General features: G+C 43.9%; 1 protein-coding gene across 1 annotated transcript in view; it reads right to left on the bottom strand.

Moving 5' to 3' along the window:
• TRAPPC12 (trafficking protein particle complex subunit 12) overlaps positions 1-9,434 on the bottom strand; it is a 227,915-nt gene extending 218,481 nt beyond the window's left edge. Inside the window, exon 1 of the mRNA XM_081189083.1 lies at positions 9,430-9,434. The gene's annotated coding sequence lies outside the window, so the exon portion shown is untranslated. The remainder of the gene's footprint in view (positions 1-9,429) is intronic.
• Between the last annotated feature and the right edge of the window lie 12,021 nt (positions 9,435-21,455).

Below are 21,455 nucleotides of genomic sequence, written 5' to 3'. Positions count from 1 at the left end.
TGAAAACATGACTTATTTATGCTCCTGAAAGAACAAAATTACCTTAAATGATTAAAAATAAATAAATCACTGGATTGTTTCTGTCTGCCTCTTTCCTCAATGGATGCATCCATTGCCTTGCCTCCTAATTTGTTGTGTAGTATTCAGATTTTTGTTGTTGACCGGGAGATGCATTCCAGCCCTCCATTCCAGCATTTCTTCGTGCATCCAAATTATCTCAAATATATAGTTCCATTCTCTCTGCAGTTCCCAACTAACTCCTCACCGATACATTCTTGATGGCTCAGGGGACTGGTAATGGAGGAAGGAGTTTTCCAACGCTTCAGTTGGCCAGTTCAAACAGGGGTCAGTTCAATAATATCTGAAAGTTATTATCATTGAATGTCTGTTTCATGACCTAAATAAAGTCAGTGGGAATTCCTAGCCATCGTTCTTCTAAAACAGGTCTGCATAGTAGACACATGAGCAGATTTCGTGCTTTCAAGACATTCCGACCTGAAGAGCAAATAAGTGGCTCAGGCATATATGCATTGATGAGGGGGCTTTGTGAATCCATTCACACTTGTACTTAACACATTGATCCATTCTCCCTCCCTCCCTCCCTCCCTCCCTCCCTCCCTCCCTCTCTCTCTCTCACACACACAATCCATCCATCCTTTTTTTTTAAATAATATTTTTATTCATTTTCCACAAAAGAAAAAAAAAAATTTTTATACAATCAATCCACATTTTATCACACATTCCTCTCTTTTTTTGACTTCCCTCAGCTCCTCTGCCGATCTTTCGTTTGCGTCAATATTATTAACGCATTTCTTAACTTAGTATTGCCTTTAGATATCTCCTTCCCTCCTCTTATTTTCTTTTTAACAATATTCCTCTGTTTTTCACAGAGTCTCTTGAAAACCAACAAACGTTATCTGTTCATCACATATGCCTTTCAGATAATCTGTAAATCTTCCCCAGTCCTCGATGAACTTTTGGTCTTGTTGATACCGAATCTTCCCTGTTAGTTTGTCCAATTCTGCATAATCAGTCAATTTCAATCTCCATTCTTCCACCGTTGGTCCATCTATCCATTCTGTGTGTGACAGAGTGAGTGAGTGAAAGAGAGAGCGAGAAAGAGAAACCCACCCATTGGATGGGTGGAGTGTGTGACACACACACATACACACACAGAGAGAAAATGGAGTCTCTCATTGTGAATGCAACCTTGTCCTCTCTTCCCTACTGTTCATCAGAGGAGGGAGGGGTTAACAGCCCACCCAGGAGGCAAGGTGAGGCAACTGCCTCAGGTGACAGGATCCACAGGCGCAGACAATCTGCCCTCCAAGGAATGCAACACCTGTTGCTGCACTGCCATTCTTGTTCCCAGGTAGATCTTCACTCCTGCTATGTTCCTGATGTAGGTCTTCTACTCAGCTCTTCTTCCCTGGCAGGTGGAAGAGGTGCCATTTTGTCACCAACACCCCCACGCAAGCAAATTTCTATTATTTTATTATTTAATAAATTTGTATAGTGCTCTATACCCATAGATCTCAGGGCTAATCTGCAGGAAGACCTGAGCAGCAAAGAGGAAGTTGGTTACAGCCAGAGCCTCTTTCCCCTACTTTTCACCTGACTGGCAGGAGGAGACACTGCAAGCCACATAAAACTAGGCAACAGATATCACAAGAACCATAGAGCCGGTACTAATACTGATACACAAGCTTGCTTATTTCCGGGAACAAAAAACAGGCCGAAGGAATTGAATGGTGATCATAATCTGGGTTCCCTTTTTTTGGCCTAAATGTTTTCATTGCCCTGAGTGGTTAATAGGAACTAGGGACACGGATGGCACTGTAGTCTAAACCACTGAGCCTCTTGGGCTTGCCAATCAGAAGGTCGGCAGTTTGAATCCCCGTGACGGGGTGAGCTCCCGTTGCTCTGCCCCAGCTCCTGCCAACCTAACAGTTTGAAAGCACACCAGTGCAAGGAGATAAATAAGTACCACTGTAGCGGGAAGGTAAACAGCTTTTCTGTGCACTCTGGTTTCCATCATGGTGTTCCGTTGCGCCAGAAGCGGTTTAGTCTGTGGACAAATACCGGCTCCCTCGGCCTGAAAGTGAGATGAGCGCCGCACCCCATAGTCCCCTTTGACTGGACTTAACCATCCAGGGATCCTTTACCTTTACCTAATAGGGAGCTGCTATGTGGGGTTTGGGACCTATTTTAAAATATAGCCCTGTAGAGAAGGTTTTTGGCTCAGCAGAACTCTGTATCCACTTCTTGCTCAAACACAGTCGTACAGCTAGTGACAATAGATCAGATAATTATAAATCATTCTCCAATCAAGGGAAGCCAATAAAGACCACACATGCATGGTTGCCTTGCACTCAGTAATATGAGAGGCGGATTCACGATGTACAGTACCTGCCTCAGCAATGCACTCAGTTATTTGCAAGTCAATAGTGTATGCCCCATTTCTTCTAATACTATTTGTTTTTCTCTGCAGTAGTGAACAGATAACTAAAGGGAAACAGCCCAGTACTTGCTCTTTCTTCATGATGCAGCACATTGATCATCCTGTCTATGCCTTGAAGCAGCTCCATGAAGAATCCAATGCTGGAGTTATGTTTCTTTTCTGCAGAGAGATGGCTGGGCATGGCTCTTCTGCTGCTTGAGAGATTATTTCTATGGACCTTGGCCCAGAGGGGATGAGGGACTCTACATATCAATGTTCTTGGTCCCAGGGCTTTTTATCTCTCTCCCCTGTACATATTATCCACCATTTTCTAATTTCTTTCTAATCCAGCCCAGTCCCATATTTGTTCCCTGGGTACATGTGACCTGAGATTAAGATCTTGAGTGTGGGTTAAACATGTCCATGACGTTATTGGTTTCAGTATATCTGAGTTTGGTGTGGCACACAGCATGGATCCCTCAACTGGACAGTCCTGGATCCACCAATCGGGCAGAGTCTGCTGACCAACACTAGGCCAAGTCCACTAGCTAAACAGCAATTTGCAACAGGTAGGGAATCACCGGGCTCATCTTGTTGATTAAGTAGGCTAGCAATGAAGCTAAAGACTGAGAATTGGGGCTTCTGAGTATTAGGATTTTAAACGTTTTTCTGTTTCCGGAATATATTTTAGGTCAGTGAGCTTGATTTCATTCTTTTAATCGGAGTACATGACTTAATGTATGCACTCACATGTGTGAACTCACATTGCTTTACTTCTGCTTCCTGTATTAGCATTTACTGACACATGAGCACTTCTGCAAATCATTTTGCTGCCTGAAATGTACTTTGGGAAGATGACTGATTTAGCCTTAAGGGAAAATATGGGTGGTACTTTGCTCTCAGCTCCAGTTGCCTGTGTTGACCTATTTATGTTTCTCTCCATATCTTTATTCAACTGGGATGTGTGTTGTGTTCTTTAACCTACCTACCTCCCCGCATTACGTCTTCAGACACAGGAACGACCTATTAGAAGCACTGCCGTGCTGTTCAATTGCAGCGCAGAAATGTATTTCTTTACTAAATATCAACCTCAGCTTTCCTCTAAGGAAGATGGCACCTATGCTTTCCCCCCTTGCCCATGTTTACCCACAGAACAACCATGTTATGGAAGTTTATACTTGATTCTGACCAAACGAAGACTCCTGATATATATTATGCTCTCAGAGGTTTGTTTGGTCGGAATCAAGTACACACTTCCAGAGCCAACACTAAATACATTACTTCTGGTAAATGAGCCACAATAGCCGCCAGAGGGCTGTGAAATTTTGCATCCCAGGCTTTTTAGACTTGTCTTACCCATGTACTATCTGAAACCAAAGGGGCACATTGCTTACCAATATATGTGAAATAGCGCATTGTTTTCAGCTCTCCTACCCCACTATTCTGTCCCCTTTCTGGATGGTGAATGTAGGATATTAAAATGAGCAATGGAAAAAGATACTTTTCTTTGTGTGCGTGTGTGGATCAATCAATTCTTGGCCCCAATTCAACCAATTCTTGATCTTTGATATTTTTAAGTAGCTTGGGCAGAGCGTCCTTGAATCTTGATGCTCCCTTCTTTCTAGTAGTTCTATAATTACTATTAAATATTGGCCACAACTTGTCCTTTGAATTTACTGGAGCTGCTGCCCTTAAATTCCTCTTTTCCTCTTTAAGGCAAGAAATCCAGGTAAAAACTCAGACTATTTCGCAGCATAGCACTCCAGTCAATCGGCTTTAGAAATATGAATAGGCAGCTTGCAGCAGTTCATGGTACAGAACCATCCAACCTGGCTGATTTCTGCTTATTTTTTACATTTGCGCCTTGATCTGCAGAAGAATCAAGCTCAGCTAACCAATCTCATATGTAGCATGTGCAAGTGACAGAGGATATCGGAGTCAGTGGCATTCAAAGCTACAAGCCACCTGCTATGATCCACTTACGAAACTGGTAGCACATGGGAAGACTGCCACTCTTGCTGACACATTGCGGGAGGACTCAGCAGAGGCTGTCGCTCTCGGTAAAGTTGATTTCCACTGTAATGAACACAAATTACAATTCAAACATGCGCATCTGAAGTGTTCGAAGAAGGGGCTTGGCAGTTCCAAGTCCTGAAATATTTCCATCCATTATAATGCAATTTTAGATGGCTTTCTTAAAAAAACAAACCAAAAATTAAAAAAACTAACTGAAAACGTGGGCTGCATGTTTTCTTTTTCTTTACAAAAGCAGCTTGAAGCGTGGGAGGGACAGAGTTCTATTTCAGGTTTTGGTGCAGAGGGAGGTCAAAATAGATTTTTCTGTGCAGCAGACAGGGGACAAGAGTCACAGCAGGTTAGAAAGGCCTGATCTTAAATATACTCAAGATTCAACTGGGAAAAAAATACATTTTTAATTGTGATTACTTTTTATATCTCAAATCAAGCAGAGACACAGGTGCTCCTGAAGAATGATCCCATGTGGTTTGAGACAGAGGGCAGGGTGATGGCTGCTCATATCCACCACACTATGTTGTGGTGCATTATGTTAGCGCACTGTGAGACTGCCAGCATTTTGCAGGAGGGGTTCAAGGATATTTAGGCAAGTGCACTTAAAGTGGAGTAAAGCCCTCTACTTCCACAGTGCAACAAATTCACTTTTTAAAAAAGGAATCAGTTAGTTGAGTCACAGGGAAATGCTGAATAACCAAATCATTAACAAGAAGACTTATAAACACTGCACAAACATATTGGGATGAATATACGTAGGATGTTCCTCACAAACAAATCAGAACAAAGCTCAATGGATACCAGGTATAATCTAGCCTCTGCATAAGGTTTATGCAAACAAATCAGGATAAATGCTGAATAAATAATAATAATTTAAAAGTTTTATTATTTGTACCCCGTCCATCTGATTATGTTGCCCCAGCGACTCTGGGCAGCTTCCAACATACAGTGGTACCTCGGGTTACATACGCTTCAGGTTACATACGCTTCAGGTTACAGACTCCGCTAACCCAGAAATAGTGCTCCAGCGGTGTGGCAGCAGCAGCAGGCCCCATTAGCTAAAGTGGTGCTTCAGGTTAAGAACAGTTTCAGGTTAAGTACGGACCTCGGAACGTATTAAGTACTTAACCCGAGGTACCCCTGTATATGAAAACAATAAAACATTGAGTAGGTCATGCAGGTGAGCCCTTGAGCTCTTTAGGTAAACCCTTGAACTCTTTACAAATGTTGTAAGCAAGCTCTGCTACATCTCAGAGCCCGCCTGCTCATTCCGTTGATGCCCCACCCCCCAGACATCTCTCTCGAAGTCCTGCCTTGAGTGCACCATTGTATATATGTCACTCTTTGTCCTGGAACAACGTGACCCAAATATCATTCCCCCCTAACCCCATCTTGTTACAGAGAACATCCTAAGAAGCCACCATTGCACATGTTCGTCAAGGGCCTAGAAATATGGTTGCAAATAGATGCAAACAGTGTTCTAGCCACGAAGCCCATGAGACACTGCTGGACACCACGAGAGTATATGCTATAGATCTGCACCAGGAGCCTTACGTCTATAGTGTTGTGCACGTGGCTTCACTCCTATCTTGGGGGATCTTTCCAGTGTCAAATAAACTCTTGTTGCCCCCCCCCATGAGCTATAACTGGAGGTTAAAGATGTTGTTGTAAGAGCTAAGGACATGTTTCTCCAGTTGAGGCTGAAGTGGCAATGTGAATTCTGATAACTAGTCTTATCTATTCAAAGGCAGGTTTTTGTTTGTTTTAGTAGTTATTTGTAGATATGCAATGAAGATTTCTGCAACTGCAATGCTTGCACTCTAGGTCCTGCTGATAGTTTCTTAATGGTTTCTTCTGCATTTATATTATTATTATTATTATTATTATTATTATTATTATTATTATTATTATTATTATTATTAGTTGGATGGGCTGTTCTGTATTTTTATTGAAGGATATTACAGACGATATCTTAAATTATCAGTATCTAATTGATCATGCATATTTCGGACCTGTACCTTGACAGCAGAAGGGGAGACAGTTGGATAGGTTGTCATTCAAGTTGTGTTGCCAAATAAAAACTGAAGTGCAGTAGTCTGTGTTTCAATGTACATTGGGGATCCCCTTTATCATCTCTCTATAGGCAATGCTAAATATCCCTTGCTTTATGCAATCTTGGGTTGTCCCAGATTGTTGCATTTTCAAGGAATAAGATATTCATTTTAGCTTAATTCCTTCACCCGCCCCCGTCATTGCCAGTTGGTCCTAGCTGGGTGAATCTTCAGGTGTTTAATCCTTGGATTCAGTTACTAAATTAAAGTCCAGTCACCTGGCAGTGGGCTGAACAGATTATCCTGTCTCTATTCAAAGTGGCATCTGCGGGCATGGCTCCTCATGCCAGCAATAAAATTCCACTATGAAAAGCAACATAAAATTCATTAGTTCTGAGCGCCCACTCTGGCATTTTGGAGCCTGATCAGCTCCTTGGTACTTTGAAGAGCCCTGGACTATGGGGGGGAAAAGTCGGATTAAGACTGAAGCACAAGTTGAACAGGTTTCTCTCTGAAGCTGACTGAACACTGGTAAGAACGCATCATCGTGCCTAACATGAGGCAGCATGAGCTGCGAAGGTCGCCTGGAGACCTTTGGGTAATAAGCAATTTTAAAATGTACCGTAATTGATAATTCTAATACTTGCTCTTGTTGACCCCAACTCATGGGAAGTGGCTGTCCGAAGTGGGGGACCCTGTGTATCCCTGGGGAATCGCTGCATGTTTTCGAATTCTGATTTTCCAGGGTTTTAAAATGCACAGGGAGCCTCTGCAGGAACAGGAGAGTCCCTGCTTCAGACAGTTCCCCTCCATTTAAAAAAATATATATTATTAAAGATTTTCTTGTTTTACAGAAGTAAGTGTAATGTCTCTCGTATTTTTTCCATGTAACATTTTTACAAATCCGTTTCATGTGTTGAGACATTAGGGGGAGAAAAAAAAAGGGGTGGAGGGAGGGAAGATAGGTGGGGGTGGGGTCGGGTGGCGATGTTTCTATTATGCTTAATGTATGTAGGGTTTGGTGTCAGCATTGCTTGTGCTGTTCACTTGTGTTCCTTTGGTGGTGAGAGAGGTTGGGGTTGGCCTAGGGTGTGGTTGTTTGTTTGTGATTGGCTGTGGTGAGATTTGTTTTCATGTGTGAGTGGGGTGGGTGGGTGTTTTGGATCAGGTTGTTGTTGTTGTTTAGTCGTTTAGTCGTGTCCGACTCTTCGTGACCCCATGGACCAGAGCACGCCAGGCACTCCTGTCTTCCACTGCCTCCCGCAGTTTGGTGAGACTCATGTTTGTAGCTTCGAGAACACTGTCCAACCATCTCGTCCTCTGTCGTCCCCTTCTTCTTGTGCCCTCAATCTTTCCCAACATCAGGGTCTTTTCCAGGGAGTCTTCTCTTCTCATGAGGTGGCCAAAGTATTGGAGCCTCAGCTTCAGGATCTGTCCTTCCAGTGAGCACTCAGGGCTGATTTCCTTCAGAATGGAGAGGTTTGATCTTCTTGCAGTCCATGGGACTCTCAAGAGTCTCCTCCAGCACCATAATTCAAAAGCATCCATTCTTCGGTGATCAGCCTTCTTTATGGTCCAGCTCTCACTTCCATACTGGGAAAACCATGGCTTTTACTTTACGGACCTTTGTTGGCAAGGTGATGACTCTACTTTTTAAGATGCTGTCTAGGTTTGCCATCGCCTTTCTCCCAAGGAGCAGGCGTCTTTTAATTTTGTGACTGCTGTCACCATCTGCAGTGATCATGGAGCCCAAGAAAGTAAAATCTCTCACTGCCTCCATTTCTTCCCCTTCTATTTGCCAGGAGGTGATGGGACCAGTGGCCATGGGGTCCCCTAAAGGGTCTGTACCCCAAGCCCTCTTTTTAAAGATACCTACCAATGTGCTGGAGGAGACTGCAGTGATCATGGATCAGGTTAGCCATATTGATTTGTATGCTGTTGGTGGATTATTGTCGTTGTCTTATTGGGCTGTGTATGTGATAAAGGGGAGCCCCTCCATGAGATGAAGGTGAAGGGAAGGACAATAGAGAGGCTGATGGCCCCTGCTTCCCCCTCATGTCTTTCCTCTACACTGAAGAGGACTAAGGATTCCCAACATGTAATTGCCCTGCTCTGGAATGCAATGGTTATAGATGCATCTCTTTCTGACTAAGTGGAGGGTTCCTGTTTCCAGTGATTGCTTTCATCTTTTCAAAGTAAACATCTTTTCCCTTTCATTGTCCCACATGATCCTCTTTCTGCTCTGCACAGCTGCAAAAATGAGCAATTTTATTTATGATTCAGCGGTGCTGCTGTGTACCCCCTCTTTTCTCATTTGGAGCTTCCAAAGCACCGTCTTCGCCTGCCCTTCTGCATTTTTAGCTGCTGTGAATAAGCCCCCTCTTCAAGTTCAATTGCGGATACTTATTTTCCTCTTCCAGGGCCATATTGTTATGAAGCTCAAGGAGCTCAAGTACTTTCTATTTATGGTAAATCTGTGAAGTCATTTGAGAGGCACTTTGTGGCAATGTCTTCCTACATGTGCCTCCTTTTGCTGTGTAAGAAAATGGAGGGAACTGGATTCTACTAGCATTTAAAGTTGAAGAGCGGAGTTTCAGATTGGCTAAGACCACCTGGGAAGCCTTTAAAATATGCTGGGTGATTTTGCCCACTTTTTTTACCTGAAAGAAATGGCAGAGCCCCTGATTGGATGAGCTTCTCTGATGTCATGAAACTTTCACAACATTCTGTCTTGTCATGCAAAGGTTCGTCAGCAATTGAATAAAATAAGTAGTATACCTTCTGTGAGAGACAGTAAAGCACTGGAGGATCCTCTGTTGGACAATGTGAGGCATAGCTCCCTTAAGATTCTAAACACCCCAAAACTCACAGGGCAGTCTTTCTCCAGTCACCCACAATCATATTAACACATTTCCACTGACCAAGGAGCTTCCTAGATGCTTCTGCTCATCTCCTTGCTGCTTAGCCAGTTATAATAATCATTGCCTGCAGGGTCCCACTTGTCTCTAGTCCTGTAGTTGTTACCCAGCCTCTGAGGGTTTAGGCATATTTACATTTCTTCTGTGCTTTATGGGCATGGTCTGAGCTTTAAAGCTCTGTGTCCGATCACTCTTTCCTTTCTCCCGAGTATCCCTGCAAAAACCCACTCTTTCCCGCTTAATTCGACCAAACGACAGTCCATGGAAAACCTGCATTGTCATATAAAGGTAAAGGGACCCCTGACCATTAGGTCCAGTCGTGACCGACTCTGGGGTTGCGGCGCTCATCTCGCTTTATTGGCCGAGGGAGCCGGCGTACAGCTTCCGGGTCATGTGGCCAGCATGACTAAGCCACTTTTGGTGAACCAGAGCAGCGCACGGAAACGCCATTTACCGTCCCGCCAGAGCGGTACCTATTTATCTACTTGCACTTTGACATGCTTTCAAACTGCTAGGTTGGCAGGAGCAGGGACCAAGCAACGGGAGCTCACCCCATCACAGGGATTCGAACCGCCACTCTTCAGATTGTCAAGTCCTAGGCTCTGTGGTTTAACCCACAGCACCACCCGAGTCCTGCATTGCCATATATTGCGCTTCAATTTAAAGAGCAGGTTTTTGCAGGGAAAGCTCTGGGGTGGGGAAAAATAGTGCTCTGATGCAGAGCTTTGAGGTATGGACCTGTGCCTGGAAAGCAACAACAAGTATGGATAAGCCCTTAGTGTGTGCATATGTGTGTTTTTCGGGAAATGTTGTGTAGAGGAGCTGAAAGCAATGTGGCAGAGAGAAGTCCAGAATGGGAAGCAGAAGCTGAAGCAGGGGAGGAGGGAGGCAAGAAGAGGCATGATGAGTTAGGCTGGTGAAGAGTCATGGGCATCTCCCCCTCCTGCTGTGACAAGCTTCCCTTCCCCCTAGTCTCCCAGAACCAGAAGGGGCATGAAGACGGTGGAAGAGAGGTTGGCTTCAAGTTGGCTTCAAGTGCTTGGGGAAAACCCTGGAGAGGAGGGAATTTAGACGGCTGTGGGGAGGCAGGGACTTTCAGTCTGATCCATGGGGCAAGACCTACCGGGGATAAGCTGCTGTGCTGATTAGGCCTGACACTCTGCCAAGTCTGTGCAGATCATGTTCTTGCTAATAAAGAGTTAACTTGCATGGTGTGATTTACTGCTGTCTCACTCCTGACATGCAGGTGGAAGGTTGGCTGAGTTTCAGAAACACCTCCACAGAACAAATGTAGCTTTATTATTATTATTTTTTCTAGAAAAATAAGATGAAGAAATGGAGCTGGAGTGTTAGCCTGCCAACAGGTAGCTCATAAGCCAGCTGGCTGTCAAGTGTTTGGAATGGCCCACAAGGGATTTTGACTAATGCATGGGACAACCCATGTTTCATGATGTCATAAAAATGGCATGTGATTGCCAGGTCAGCAGCCCCACCCACTTGCCAAATTTGGCCCGCAAGGCTGATCCTGATTCCTCACACAGGCATTATAACTTCCAGCTTAATGGATCACGGCTGCTTAATGGACCACCATCAAATTCCTTATTTGGGTGGGGGATCCTTTAAAGCCAGGCTACAGATATACCTCATTTAGCTACCCTCAAACAGATCTATTCCTGCTAAATGATGCCTTTACTATATTGGCATTTGCTTTTTTCTCCTCCTCTTAGTAAATCTATTGAACAGTGCACAATGGTACTAACTTTCACAGCAACCTGCCATATATAACATTATGCAAAAGATATCGGATTATTGCAAATATACATAGTAGAACATCAAAGCAAAAATCCAAGAACAACCTGTGTGATCTCTCTCTCTGCTGCAGGGCATCAGTTTTGCTAAAGAACCGCTGTAGCCTTTGAAATGCAAGGAGAAGGCTAAATGAGATTCCTGATAGGGACAATTCATAAGTTACTGCAGCAGTACGTGACCCCCTCCCTTGTGTGTTCTTTCCACTTTGACTTTATAACATAGGGAACAGGAGACTTGATCTGGCCATGTTTTTACCTTCCTGATGTCACCAGGTAGTCGTGGCTTGGCCAAAACAGCCTTGAAGCCCAAATGTGGATATATAATTAGGTCTGGAACCAGAAGTTCCCTTCTGTAATGGTTGTGTGCCAGAACCACATGGGTAGGGTCAATGACTGGGGAATGTTTAAATGGAAATGACACAAATCAATCGCTGCAGCCATGTGGTTTCTACTGAATCCAAACATTGCCAGAGCAGTGTACCAAAATGTGCCAGACCATAGCAGTAACTTCTGAAGATCTCTGGCTTCTACTGATGAAAAGATCTCTGGTTTTTACTGATGAAAATATTAAGGGTGGGACTGCACATTAGTACTACGGGATATTAATTTTTCATACAACAAAGCCTTTTGGGCTGCAATTTCCAATGGAAGACTGGATTAAGAAGCAGAGAGGCTCTTTGATCCTTGCACCATTTTCCTGCCAAAAATCCTTAACCACCATCAGCTCCACCCTATGATGATTTTAAGCACTGCTGAGGAATTACTCCAGTGTAGTGTATATGCATGACTGACTGAAAAATGGTGCAAGGGTTAAGAAGTCACTTTCATCCCGTGCCAGTCTTCTTCAAATTGTAGCCTCAGCGGTTGCATTGCTTATGTCTGTGTTGTATGTGCATATATAATACCTCTCCAAAGATTCCTGGGACAACATAAATAGATAGATAGATGATAAATGATAGATAGATGATAGATGATAGATAGATAGATAGATAGATAGATAGATAGATGATAGATAGATGATAGATAGATAGATAGATAGATAGATGATAGATAGATAGATAGATAGATAGATGATAGATAGATAGATGATAGATAGATAGATAGATGATAGATAGATAGATAGATAGATAGATGATAGATAGATAGATAGATGATAGATAGATAGATAGATAGATGATAGAAACTTTTTCGCATTAGCCGATGGCCATAGCAACAATAAAACATTACAATATACACAGAAGGAAGGAAATTTAGTATAAAAGCACAGTTTAGGGTCCTGAATCAACAGGCCCTTATTCTGATTGCCCCTGCTAAGAACCTAGCAACCTTTGCTGTTATCTGCTCCATTTGGTCTGACAGGAGAAAGGACACTGTGGCAGTGATTGTGCACCCTGGGGATGGTCAGTACAAGTGGGGTGATGATCTCATTCCTCAGGTCTTTGTAGAGAGTGCAAGACAGGAGGACATGTGCCGCTGTTTTGGTGCTACCATCTCCACAGGGGCAAAGACATTTCTCAGGCCCTTTTGGAATCGGCCCTCAAGGACAGCAGATGGCAAAACATTCAGTCTTGAAAGTGTAAAAAGCACCTCTGTATTTTGGGCTAGCTAGTTTGTGCAGGTATGGAGCCAGAGAATCAAAATGGGAAAATGGAAATTGATCATACCATGGGCAGAATTTCCTTATAGTGGCCAGGTTGTTCTGATGCTCAATATCTTTTAGACATTGACAAATTAGACTCTTTGCTTTGGTTAGGCCCATAGTGAGTAGGTGTTGTGGGGATAGGCCTCAAGAGTGGAGTTTTTGGTGAATGGTTTTAACCAGGCACTTTTGTGGTACTCTTGAAGTACTAGGGATAATAAACCCGGGGGATTTGAGTTTAGGCGGAGCCAGAAGTTAAAAGTTCTTTGCCAAGTCCATACTTCTACTGAGGGGAAACTTGCCTCCAGTCGGAGTGATGCATTTGGGATGCAGGGTGGTGCAGAAAAATCAGCCTTAAGAACTTTGAACAGCTTCCAAAGTGCCAAGGTGGTTACCAGTCCAAATTTGAGCTCTGTATAATAGCTGCCATGGGACAACATAACAGTTTCACCCCAATATGGTGTCACTTTGTTGTTGTTTAGTCGTTTAGTCATGTCTGACTCTTTGTGACCCCATGGACCAGAGCACGCCACTGCCTCCTGCAGTTTGGTCAAACTCATGTTTGTAGCTTCGAGAACACTGTCCAACCATCTCGTCCTCCATCATCCCCTTCTCCTTGTGACCTCCATCTTTCCCAACATCAGGGTCTTTTCCAGGGAGTCTTCTCTTCCCATGAGGTGGCCAAAGTATTGGAGCCTCAGCTTCAGGATCTGATGGTGTCACTAGAATGCAATATTGAGGAGAGCAACCACAGTGTTTGCATTCAGAAAGCCCAAAATTCAATCCTCAGCTTTCCTAGGAAAAATGAAACTTGGGTAGGATGACTGGCCACCAAATTCAATGGCTTTAAAAGCAGATGGGACAAATTCAAGGAGGAGAAGGTTAGCAATGGCCACTGGCCATAATGGCTATGCTCCTCCTCCGTGGCTGGAGGCAGTAATGCTTCTGAACACAGGTTGCTTGAAACTGCAGGAGGGGAGGGAGCTCTTGTGATTGGCTCTTGCTTGTGGGTTTCCCATGGGCATCTGGTTGGCCACTGTGAGGACAGGATGCTGGACCAGATAGACCACTAGCCTGACACAATCTTCTTATGTCCATATGGAGGCCAGGAGACATAAAGAGCTTCTAGTTTAATGACTGAAAAGCTGGTCAGTAAGTATATTCCTGGAGCAGTAGGTCTTGTGTCAAGCCAAATTCTTTATATGCAGTAAGACGACAGATTACAGGTGTAACTTATTCATATAATCATCATCATCAACCTTTTATTCGACCGTCAGTCAGAAAAAAGTACAATTGTCAATACACAGTTAAAACATCCAAGAAGATTTTTGAGCTTAGCCAACACTAAAATGGGCTAAACAGATAGCCCCATATCAATACAATCAATTAAAGTCTTGTGACGCTTAAAAGCTAAAAAAAGAAATTTGGCCACCAAGGAAGGTATAGCTCTAGTGACGTTATTCAGCAAGTGTAAAACCTGGTTTTCTCTGGGTAGGGAGCTAAATTGACATAGAAGTGGGTCTATAAAGTTTTGTCTAAGCTCTGCATAAGAAGGGCAAGTCAAGAGGATGTGTTCGGTGGACTCAACCACACCCATGGCACAATGACAGGTTCTCTGGGCGTATGGTACTCCCCTGTACCTTCCCCACAATATCGCAGAGTCAAGGACATTTAATCTAGCCGCTGTAAGAAGTCTGCGGTATTCCACATAGTGGATTTCTGCAAGGTAGGGGGCTGGTATGGTCCGATAGATCTGGTCCCCTAGGAACATCCCTGGTTTTACCTGGGCTATGTCCTCTTGTCTGGCAATGTCACTCAGTCTCTGGGAGATCACAGCTCTAGCTTGATTGTACAACATAGACTCAAAGTAAAGATGAGACAATCCGCAGGATTGAACCTCATTAGTGACCTCCCTTTCCCACGATGATTGGAAATCGTCCCTCAATATCAAGGGGGCAATACCCACTGGTTTAAAACAAAGCTTGAGCCATAGCCAGAGCTTCGTCTTCAAGGCCACATACCGTAGAGCTTGCCAGCCGACCTCTAATCTCATAACTGCACCCGCTACCGAGGGGGGAATCCTAAGGATGGCTCTAAGGAATCGCGTTTGGATAGAATCCAGTTTCAAAAAGTCCCTACGGGAGCCTAAAGAGATGCCCACCAAAAGAAGGGGGAGGACTTTCATTTGAAAGAGTCTCAAAGCTATCGTCACTGATTGAGCCTGATTCTTAGCATATAGAGATCTAATCTGGATGGCTGCTTTAGATGCATTAGTTGTTATATAGTCTCTATGGGCCAGAAAAGACCTATTTGACCGTATTACTTGTCCCAGATATTTAAAGCAGTTAACCTGCTCTAGGGGGATCCCGTTCATCGACCATCGATAGAGTCTCGGTCGGGCAGAGAAGACCATGATCTTGGTCTTAGCATAGTTGGGTTGGAGCTCATGCTGATCACAGTATTCATGTAGAGCTTGCAACATTCTCCTCAGTCCAATAGGGGATCTAGCAAGAAGTGCGGCGTCATCCGCATACAGAAGAACATTCAGAGATCGGCCTGCTAGTTTGGGGGGGTGGAAAGCATCATTGGCCATGTGAGTCACCAGTGAGTTAATGTAAAAGTTAAACAATGCTGGGGCCAATAAACAACCCTGTCTTACCCCTCTAGTGGTGGTAACGGGGTTGGAGACTAGGCCTTTATTGTCTAGCCTGATTCTCAGAAAGGTGTTTGTATGGAGGCTGATAATCAGATGAAGGAGACGACGATCGATATTTGTTGCAGCCAGTTTTGTCCATAGCTGCTTTCTAGAGATTCGATCAAATGCCTGCTTAAGGTCAATAAAAGCCACATGAAGAACCTTTGGGGCTTTGCCGGCATACTTTTCCGCCAGGTGATTCAAGGTTAATATTTGGTCTGTAGTAGATCTTCCAGGGCGAAAACCCGCCTGTTCATCGGCAATGATATTGTCGTCCTCCATCCATTTCGATAGTTTGTTTAGTAGGTACCCCGAGTAAATCTTCCCAATGACATTTAGCAAGCTGATTGGCCTAAAGTTGCTCGGCTCTGTACGTGGGCCTTTCTTATGTATTAATACAATCAACGCAGAGCTCCAGCTAGAGGGAAATTTTGCTGTTTTGTTTATATACGTGTAAAGTGCTGCTAAAAGTGGGATCCACCAATCTTTATTTGCTTTGATGGCATCAATGGATATAAGGTCATCACCGGGGGCCTTGCCTGCTTTAAATCGATCTATGAGAGTTTCAACTTCAGGGCATGTAACTGGGTCCCAATCGGGCAGTGCTTCCGGCTCCACCGTATCTCCGCAGGCATCATGGGCTGCATACAGATCGGCGAAGTATCTTTCCCAAGCATTGTATTTTGACTGTTTGTGTGTGTGTGTGTGTGTGTGTGTGTGTGTGTGTGTGTGTTATATATATATATATATATATATATATATATATATATATATATATGCAGGTTTTGGTGTCTTCGGGTGTCTTCCCGTGTAAGAGTTGGGGTGTCTAGGCGACGTTTCGACGAGGTCTCACTCGTCATCTTCAGGCTGGTGCTTTCGGCTTCTTGTTACTGGAACAGAGCAGGATCTCAGTGTTTGAGTTCCTATAAATACTGTTGAGGGGGTGTGGTGTATAGCCTCCAACGTTCTGGGCAGAGAGGAAGTTCCCAGGTTAGTGTGCCTTTTCTTCTTTTGTTCATTAATTACTTGAGGGATATCTTGAGTGATTTCTTGAGTGATATTCTGAGTACCACTTAGGAGGGTCATTAGGTGTGGATTAGTTGCTGAAGCTTTCGTGTCTTGACCTCTTGAGCTTGTGAAGAGTTTTTCTGAGAAGATGGCTGTACTGCACTTAGTTGTGCTCTGGCTTGGCTTCGAGTATAGGGGCGAGCTGTGGTTTTGTGCCCTGTGCCAGCCAGATCTGTGTAGGGATTGCAGGGGGGTGCAGCATCCGGAGGTGCCACTATGGTTTGGCTACTGGATGGTGTCTGTAGTTTATCTGTGGAGAGGGTCTGGGTTTGGGTCTGGTGTGGTTGATTGGAGATGGCGTTCTGTGTGCCTCTGGTTCTGGTGTCGGTTTTTGTGGGGAGGGCTAATTTCCAGATGTCTGGCAGGCGGGACGTGTCGTCACGCTTGTTCATGTTGTGAGGGTGTTTCTCTATCTCGATGGCTTCCATGATTATTCTCTTGTGGTGATGTTCCATGTTAAAGAGCAATTTGGAATCTGCAAAATTAATTTCGTGTCCTGTTTCTTTCATGTGTTGGTAAAGAGAGGAAGTTTTTTCTCAAGTAATTAATGAACAAAAGAAGAAAAGGCACACTAACCTGGGAACTTCCTCTCTGCCCAGAACGTTGGAGGCTATACACCACACCCCCTCAACAGTATTTATAGGAACTCAAACACTGAGATCCTGCTCTGTTCCAGTAACAAGAAGCCGAAAGCACCAGCCTGAAGATGACGAGTGAGACCTCGTCGAAACGTCGCCTAGACACCCCAACTCTTACACGGGAAGACACCCGAAGACACCAAAACCTGCATTCCTGTACCCGTGAAAATCTATGAAAGCAAATATCTCACCTCTACGGGGAGGAAACCTTCCAGCTGACAAGAACCTACGAGAAACTAGAAATCCGAAGAGCCACCATCTTATGTGATCTCTTGTTCCTACGCAACTGCCGAGACAACAACTTAATTCCCACATGCTTCCAACTTAAATTCCACTCTAAAACCCCAGCTACCGAAAGGATCCTGAAACGAACTGAACTATCCCTAATCAGAAACGAACTACATAAGAAAAGATACCTACTAAACCAAACCAACAAAGATCTGCTCACTCTTCACCTCAAACTCTGTAACAAAATCCACCCTGCACTCTGGGACAAATGCAAACAACTAGCCGTTTGGAGAGCTGAAACTGAGTCCTCACATAAGACAGACACACACACCAACAAACTCCACAAACTAGAGAAACGCCAGAAGCCCAGCCACCCTCCACAACAACCCATGAAACAAACAGTACATAACATATCAGACAGGATCCTCACCTCAACTGAAACCAAAGTACTCTCCAAAGGTTTCAACTTTGCAGTCGCCCCGAGACGCATCCCCACGGAAAACATCATATGCGGAGTCGAAGCTAGCCTAACCAAAATCAACCCAGATGAAGCCAATAAAATCAGACTTGAAGTCACCAACATCCTCTGCTCCAGCAAACCACCCAGAAGCAATTTACACAAAGAAGAACAGAAAGCACTCACCAACCTGAGGAAAGACAACAACATAATCATTCTCCCAGCAGACAAAGGTAATGCCACTGTTGTGATGAACACATCGGACTACCAAGCAAAACTATCAAATCTACTCCAAGACCCTACCTACCAACCTATAAAAACAGATCCCACCACCTATCTGGAAAAAACCACCAAATCCAAAATAAAAGCCTCTCCTATCAGTGAAGAAATCCAGCTAAGAATCATCCCCAGAGAAAAATCATCCAGATGCCCCAAACTCTACGGTCTCCCCAAGATACACAAAGAAGGAACACCACTCAGACCAATAGTCAGCTCCATAGGCTCACCTCTACAAAATCTCGCTAAATTTCTCGCTAAGCAACTTCAGCCCTATGCAGAATCTATCGCTTCACACGTTACAAACTCCTTCCAGTTCATAGAAACAATAAAGAAGCAAAACCTACATCCCGATGACCTACTTGTGAGCTTCGATGTTGTATCTCTCTTCACACAAGTGCCCATTAATGAAGCCTTGACAGCCATTCAAAACAAATACAATCCCCCCGAATACATCCTGGACCTGACCAACCACTGCCTAACCAACACGTACTTCATCCACAATGGACAAAGATACAAACAGATAGAAGGAGCACCTATGGGATCACCCCTCTCACCGGTCATCGCAAATCTGTACATGGAACACTTTGAAACCAATGCTTTAGACAAGTCAGAACACAAACCCAAACTTTGGCTCAGATATGTTGACGACACCTTTGTAATTTGGCCACACGGGAAGGAAAAACTAGATAGCTTCCTCACACATCTCAACAGCCTACACCCCAAAATACAATTCACTATGGAAATAGAAGCCAACAACCAACTTCCCTTCCTTGACGTCCTAATCTACAAAAAACCTGATGGCTCCCTAGGACACACTATCTACCGGAAAAAAACACACACCAACCGCTACTTACATGCACAATCACACCACCACCCTGCACAAATAAACTCCGTAGCCAAGACTCTCATCTCCAGAACCAAACGCCTGGCTGACAAAGACCACTTGACAACTGAGTTACAGAATCTCTCAAATGTGTTAATCGCCAACGGATACCAGCAAAACAGGGTTACGAAGCTAATCCAAAAAGAAACACCCCCCAAAAACCAAGACACAGAAGAAAACAATGGCATGGCCCTCCTTCCTTATATCAAGGGCACTACAGATAAAATTAGCAAAATCCTCCATAAACACAATATCAAAACAGCCTTTTGCACCAACCAAAAAATAGCCAATATCCTCAGAAACCCCAAAGATAAAATCCAGTTAGAAAACCAAGGGGTCTATGAAATACCCTGCAAAGTCTGCCCAGCCACGTACATTGGACAAACAAACAGACGAATAAATGCACGTATCGCAGAACACAAGAATGCCGTCAAAAAAGAAGAAAAAACTTCCTCTCTTTACCAACACATGAAAGAAACAGGACACGAAATTAATTTTGCAGATTCCAAATTGCTCTTTAACATGGAACATCACCACAAGAGAATAATCATGGAAGCCATCGAGATAGAGAAACACCCTCACAACATGAACAAGCGTGACGACACGTCCCGCCTGCCAGACATCTGGAAATTAGCCCTCCCCACAAAAACCGACACCAGAACCAGAGGCACACAGAACGCCATCTCCAATCAACCACACCAGACCCAAACCCAGACCCTCTCCACAGATAAACTACAGACACCATCCAGTAGCCAAACCATAGTGGCACCTCCGGATGCTGCACCCCCCTGCAATCCCTACACAGATCTGGCTGGCACAGGGCACAAAACCACAGCTCGCCCCTATACTCGAAGCCAAGCCAGAGCACAACTAAGTGCAGTACAGCCATCTTCTCAGAAAAACTCTTCACAAGCTCAAGAGGTCAAGACACGAAAGCTTCAGCAACTAATCCACACCTAATGACCCTCCTAAGTGGTACTCAGAATATCACTCAAGAAATCACTCAAGATATCCCTCAAGTAATTAATGAACAAAAGAAGAAAAGGCACACTAACCTGGGAACTTCCTCTCTGCCCAGAACGTTGGAGGCTATACACCACACCCCCTCAACAGTATTTATAGGAACTCAAACACTGAGATCCTGCTCTGTTCCAGTAACAAGAAGCCGAAAGCACCAGCCTGAAGATGACGAGTGAGACCTCGTCGAAACGTCGCCTAGACACCCCAACTCTTACACGGGAAGACACCCGAAGACACCAAAACCTGCATTCCTGTACCCGTGAAAATCTACGAAAGCATATATATATATGCCTAGACACCCCAACTCTTACACGGGAAGACACCCGAAGACACCAAAACCTACATATATATATATATATATATATATATATATATATATATATATATATATATGTATGTATGTATATGTATATATGTATATACACATACATAGCCCGCTCTCCTCAGCTGCCCTGAAATCTCTCACTTTCAGTAAATATAAGTCTCGGTGGATAATTACGCTAATTTATTTTCAATAATTTTCAAATTAAAATGATGTACTGTGGATATGTTTGATGGAAAAATGTGCTATTCTGCTGTTTGCCTGAAAATTTGTGTTGCAGTCAATCAGGCTGCTCAGTTACCCGGGGAAATGTTTACTTCCCCCACTCCCCTGCCCCCCAATTTACCAGAAAAAAATGCTACTGGAGATTTCTTTTCTTTGTTCTATGGAATTTCTCCCCAACATGATCTATAAAGGGTTGGGGAACCTGTATCTCTCCAGATGTTACTGAGAAGCAACTCTTAGAATCTCTTTCCATTGGCCATGCTGGCTGAGACTGATTAGAGTTGAAGTTCAACAACATCCAGAGCCCACAAGTCCCTCACCTCTGGTCTACAGGGTGTTAGCAGACCCTCTAAATGTCCTTATTTTCCAGGGACAGTCCCACATTTACAGAAGCCATCCTGGTTCTGATTTGAACCTAGAATGTCCCGCTTTTCTTTCAGACATCCCTATTTTCCTCAGAGAAACGTTGGAGGGTATGGTAGGACATCCCTATTTTCACTGGAGAAATGTTGGAGGGTATGGAGTTATGCAACCCCTGAACCCAAGCTTAAATATGCAGGTGTAGGTCAGGTTGGTTTAGTTGCCAACCCAATGTGGAAATACTTGAATTTGTTAAGAGCACCTTTTAACACAAGGCACATGTAATCAGAAAGAGAAATTCCTGCCATATTTACCCACGATGAATAGATCATTGTTCCACAAAGCATCATTGTTTCCAATGATATTTCTGAACAAATGCATCTGCGTTCTTTCTGT

This window comes from Podarcis bocagei (assembly GCF_964188305.1).
Source record: "Podarcis bocagei genome assembly, chromosome: 3".
NCBI classification, from domain to species: Eukaryota; Metazoa; Chordata; class Lepidosauria; order Squamata; family Lacertidae; genus Podarcis; species Podarcis bocagei.
This window is presented reverse-complemented; position numbering and strand designations above follow the sequence as displayed.